Source organism: Ochotona curzoniae, unplaced genomic scaffold (genome assembly GCF_017591425.1).
Source record: "Ochotona curzoniae isolate NIBS_2020 unplaced genomic scaffold, NIBS_Ocur_1.0 scaffold_3890, whole genome shotgun sequence".
In the NCBI taxonomy this organism is placed as follows: domain Eukaryota; kingdom Metazoa; phylum Chordata; class Mammalia; order Lagomorpha; family Ochotonidae; genus Ochotona; species Ochotona curzoniae.
In genome coordinates, this window is record NW_024467115.1 from 35,115,784 (window position 1) to 35,121,403 (window position 5,620).

Below are 5,620 nucleotides of genomic sequence, written 5' to 3' on the forward strand. Positions count from 1 at the left end.
GCGCCGATCTGAAGCCAGGAGCCCCGAGCTCTTCTGGGTCTCCCATGTGGGTGCAGGGTCCCAAGGCTTTGGGCCGTCCTCAGCTGCTTTCCCAGGCCACAGGGAGCCAGGGAACTGAATGGGAAGCGGGGCTCCCAGGATTAGAATTGGCACCCATACGGATCTCGGCATGTGCAAGGCAAGAACTTTAACCACTTGGCTACCGTGTCGGGACCTGAAAACATAGAAGTTTAAATCAAGTCCAAGGGTCCCTAGTGCCTGATGGAACAGGGAGGCCGTAGTGCATCATGCAAAAAGCAACCAAGAGCCACCCTTAGGTGCTTGTCTAGACAACCCTTCTCCCTAAAAGACAAAAATAAAGAGCACCATCACCCGAGCTCTGCAGGGGCCTTGTGTAGAAAGGAAGGCATCAAAGCCCCCCACGCAGGAGCCCCCACCTGTCCTGTCCTGCGTGGGGGGCTTGTCATTCCTGGTACAAGTGGCAGGCAACTGGCAGGAGCTCACGTGTCCTAGGGAACATCCCACCATGGAAGTTCAGGGCCCAGGGGACAGGCAGCCCCTCTGCACACACCCCTACACCTTACCTTGTGCCCCGTCTGCTGTCTGCACTCAGCAGCCTGCACCCAAGGGTCCTAGTTGTTCCCTGGACCCTGAACCCTCCTGCTCCTTTCATACTGCTGTCCCTGTCTTGCTAACCCTGGACCTACCAGTAGTAGGACCCCAGAACCTGTGGGGCGGGGAGGAAGGCACTTCTGGGGATTGTGGGGGCAAGAGAAAGCTGGTGCCCAGGCTCCAGGTGCTCTGCCTCCATCTGCAGCTGTCCAGAGGCTGTGCCAGGACAGATGTGTGCCCTGCAGTGGGTCATGCATCCACTCATTTTTGTTAAGCCACAGGCCAGACAATTTAAAATAATTGCTGGCGTGGTCCCCACATTTCTTCCCACCAAGTGTTGGTGAATCTGGCCTCATTTTCAGAACTTGGTCTGGAAGCTGCGTTCATCCCCACCTGGGCTTGTGAGGTGGGGGAGCGGCCGGCCAGGGGCTGGAGCCGATCAGGTTTCCGTAGAATGAGTGGACCATGCGCAGTGCAGGGGGAGCAGGGACTGAGAATAAGCCGCCCTTGGGGAGGAAGGGACACCCCCAGCCAGCCCTAAATGCACCTCTCCCTGCTGCCGACACAGGATGGTTAAAGACCCATGGGTAGAGACCGGGCACACACCTGCCCATGGAACACGTTGCTGCCTGCTGGCACAGCCAGTGAGTGCAGTGGAATGAGATGGTTCGGATGCCAGCTCTGCCCCATTCTTGCTGTGTGGCCTTAGGCAAGTCACTCAGCCCCTCTGAAGGGCACTCAAACCACAGTTGGGAGCTGGCCACGATGCCTTCCTGCGGAGATTGGGCGGCCCCATCAGAAAACCTTCAGACGAGGATTTGGCTGTTAGGTGACCAACAAACAGGATTTTGTTCACTCTCATTTTCTGTCATTTTCAGTAAGCTGCCCAATTATTTATGTGCCCAAGTCTGGAGCTATTGTGAAGCTACATGTGAAGCCAGTTTTTTAAAAAAGATTTATTTTATTTTGTTGGGAAGTTAGATATGCGGAGAGGAGGAGAGACAGAGAGGAAGATCTTCCATCCAATGATTCACTCCCCAAATGGCCGCAATGGCTGGAGCTGCACCAATCTGAAGCCAAAAGTCAGGAGGAACCTGTTCTGGGTCTCCCACAAGGGTGCAGTGTCCTAGGGCTTTGGGTCATTCTCGACTGCTTTCCCAGGCCACAAGCAGGGAGCCGGATGCGAGGCAGGGCTGCTGGGATTAGAACCAGCGCCTATATGGGATCCTGGCATGTGCAAGGAGAGGAATTTAACCGCTAGGCTACTGTGCTGGGCCCCTTCATAGCATTTTTAATTTCTTTTTTTCTTCCTGTTGTTGATTTTGTTTTGTGGCTTTTCATTTAAGAGGATGTACAGTAGCTGTGTAACAGAGACTATCATATCCAGTGTCGCGCCCACGTGTCTTATTGTCCTGCAATAAGACGCAGACGCGAGTGAAGCCTTCTGCGGTAAAATTTATTGCGCGCACAAAGATGAGGAAGAGAGAGAGAGGCACCCCGGCAGGCTGTCTGCTCTTATGTGCTGACTGGCCCCGCCTCCGCCGATGATAGGTCGGCGTCATGATCACGCAGGGTCCTGGGCGACCGGATTCGTCAGTCCCCAGTGTTCACGTGCCAGCCACGCCGCAGCTCACTGCACATGCACTAGGTGCCTGCGCAGTACCGCGAAGGCTACGTGACTTCCACCACGCACGAAGGTGTGGCTTCTTCGGCCGGCGCCATTTTAGGCACAGCATGTGGCCAGTGCATACAGATGCGGCTTGCAACAATCCAGTAGTATATTATTTAACTTCATGGAATTGTAAATTTCAATTTTTCTTCCTGTTGTTGCTTTTATATTGTGGCTTTTCATTTTAGGGGATGTATAGTAACTGTGTAATGGAGACTATCATATCCAGATGTGAGGATACAATGCAGTTTGCATCTCTACTTCCAGATCAAAGATGGACTCCCAATGAAACTGTTTACTATATCCTGACAATAGGATGCTGGACTCTCTGCCATTGTCCATGCCTGCAATGTCAGGATACATTTTAATAGCGGAATGATGGACTTAGGACTATTTATGAACAATTATATTATTGTAGTAATAGAGAGGAAATCAGTGGGCGAGGGAATTTGGGGAAGGGATAAGGGAAATCCCAGAACCTATTGAACTGTATCAAAAATAATAAAAAAAAAAAAAAAGAAAAGAAAAGAAAAATGCTGTGATGCCGGTTTTTGTCAGTTTCTCCAAATCTGTGGCACACTCTTTATTCTGTTATTTTTGTCTTTTGAAATGTTATGTTTCTAATCTTGATGAAGCCCGTATTTATCTCCTCTCACGGGTGGGTCACGCTGCTCAGTGTCAGAGTTGAGACACCTGACCTAGACTGGACCCCAGAGCAAGGTCGTGCGGTGCCAGACGACCTTGCTGCCCATGAGCAGCCAGCCTCTGCAGGTGGCTCAGGAAGCGGGTGGAGGCCCCGGCATTGCAGTCACATTCATGCCTATTGCGCTGCCCAGGGAGGTCCCGCCACCACCTGTGTGCATGGCATCCATTCGGGACCAAGGCTCAGTCCTGCACTGCCGTCCTTCGTGCCCTCAAATGCTGCCAAGTGCCCTCCAGACACAGCTCCTGTCCCCATGGACACCGTGTCTCTCTGTGTTAGAGGCCACCCACAGGAGCCACTGGAGAGATCGGGGCCTTGACGTGGTGTACAAAGCTGGCTGGTGTGGTATAGTGGGTAAAGCCACCACCTCCAACTCCAGTATCTTAGCATACAGGGAACACGAGACCATGAGAAGTTGGGGTGAGCCCCAGGCTCCCGCTCACTCTGCCCTGTATTCTTGGGGCATTCAAGGTAACATTGTTCTCCTCCAGGCAGAGCCGAGTTAGCCGCCCTGGCACCCACAGAGCCAGAAGGAGCCCGGAGTCCCACACACACACGCACGCCCTGTGGATAATGCAGTTTCTAGGTTTTTCCTCTCTGCCAGTTTACCTAAGAGCTTCATTTCCTCTAAATATCATGGTTAAGTGAAAACGAATTTCCCCCCAGCGCTCTTCCTTTTGCATTGCAACTCTGTCCTTCTCTCCAAACTCCTGTTTGAGACCAGTAACTGGCTATGCAAGACTCGGGTCTTTCTGGAGGGACTGGCCACAGAATTTCAGAAGATGACCGTGAAAACTGCCTCCACGAGGCTGCTCAGCTGCGATGCCGCTTTAAAAAGGTGACTTGCCTGTGCCTGGGAGCGAGTGCTCGGCCCATCCGCCAATGTGGACATCCCAGCTTCAGCGCCACCTGTCCGCACCTCCCCGCACATGGCCTTGATGCGGACTTGCATGGCGACTGTGCCAGCACATGCTGAAATTGGTTTCTTTCTGAAAAAAGTCTCCAGACCCAAACGGGAGCGCCCTGGGGGTAGTTCCTGGAGCGGCTGTGGCAGCGTCAGCTTCTCTCTGCCTCTGGCACGGAGAGGCGGTGGGGAAGGCCTAGCGTCCCATGGAGGTGACCATCTCTGCGCCCCGCGGGGGAGGGGAAAAATGCCTGCTCCCTCCTCCCTTGTTGGGGAATGTCTCCAATCATGAATAAAGTCCCTGCACACTCCCTGACTTAGATGGGCAAACTGGATGCTAGTACAAATGATCCGGAAACCAGGTGATTCTGGGAAGCTCAGACACCTCTAATGTGCCCGTGTGCCAGTGCAGACGCAGGGCAGGCAGGGCAAGGCATCAGTGGCTCGGACTGACTGCTCCGTGCGGCTCCTCGCGGAAGCCGTGAGGCACCCCGGCCAATGCGGACAGATGCCCAGAACCTGCAGGTGAGAGGGCACACGGAGGTGAGCAGTGACCCTCCTTGGCAGGTGTTTGCACCTGTCAAGCTCCAGTGGGGAAGGGCCTGCTCAGAGCCTGTCTGTCCTGGGCGCTGCTGTCTCAGGCCTGGGAGCCCTGGGATGCCCCCTTTGCCCGCTCTGCTGTAGGACTGACTGAAATGCAGAGGTCATTGCCAGCATCCGAGTCCTCTTGCTCTGGGATCCTGCCAGACAACACTGCCAATCTCCATGCATCCCCCAGCTTTCCACTCCTCCATGCTGGGTGGAGCTGGGGGACACCAGGCATGTGGTGTTGGATCCGAGCTAACCATTGTCACTGCAGATTGGGCCAGGACTTAACATGCGACCGACCCAGTCGTGGCCAGTCTGCTCCTGGGAAAGACATTCCCCCTTCAGATAAGGCAAAGTCATTTCAGGACAAGGCATCCTTCCATCTCCCCTATTCCCCCCAACACACACAGTTCCTGCCTGGAATGCTGTGTGTGATGTGACACTTGCCACTTCGCAGCGTCTTGTAGCCATGAGACAACAGGTTTGTGGCAGACAGCCACCTGCCAGGGATGGCAGAGTGGGCACCACAAAGCCTGGTGCTGAGCCAGTCACCTGGCACCTGCCCCGTGGGCCTGTTGCTGTCATTGGCGGTAGTGACTGCAGTGCTGGGCTAGCGTTGGTGCTGATGTCAGAGGTGCTGGTGGTGATGTCAGAGGTGCTGGTGCTGATGTCAGAGGTGCTGGCGGTGACATCAGAGGTGCTGGTGGTGATGTCAGAGGTGCTGGCGGTGATGTCAGAGGGGCTGGTGATGATGTCAGAGGTGCTGGTGATGATGTCAGAGGTGCTGGTGCTGACGTCAGAGGTGCTGGTGATGACGTCAGAGGTGCTGGTGCTGATGTCAGAGGTGCTGGTGCTGATGTCAGAGGTGCTGGTGCTGATGTCAGAGGTGCTGGCAGTGATGTCAGAGGTGCTGGCGGTGACATCAGAGGTGCTGGCGGTGACGTCAGAGGTGCTGGTGGTGATGTCAGAGGTGCTGGTGATGATGTCAGATGTGCTGGTGATGACGTCAGAGGTGCTGGCGGTGACGTCAGAGGTGCTGGTGGTGATGTCAGAGGGGCTGGTGATGATGTCAGATGTGCTGGTGATGACGTCAGAGGTGCTGGCGGTGACGTCAGAGGTGCTGGTGCTGATGTCAGAGGTGCTG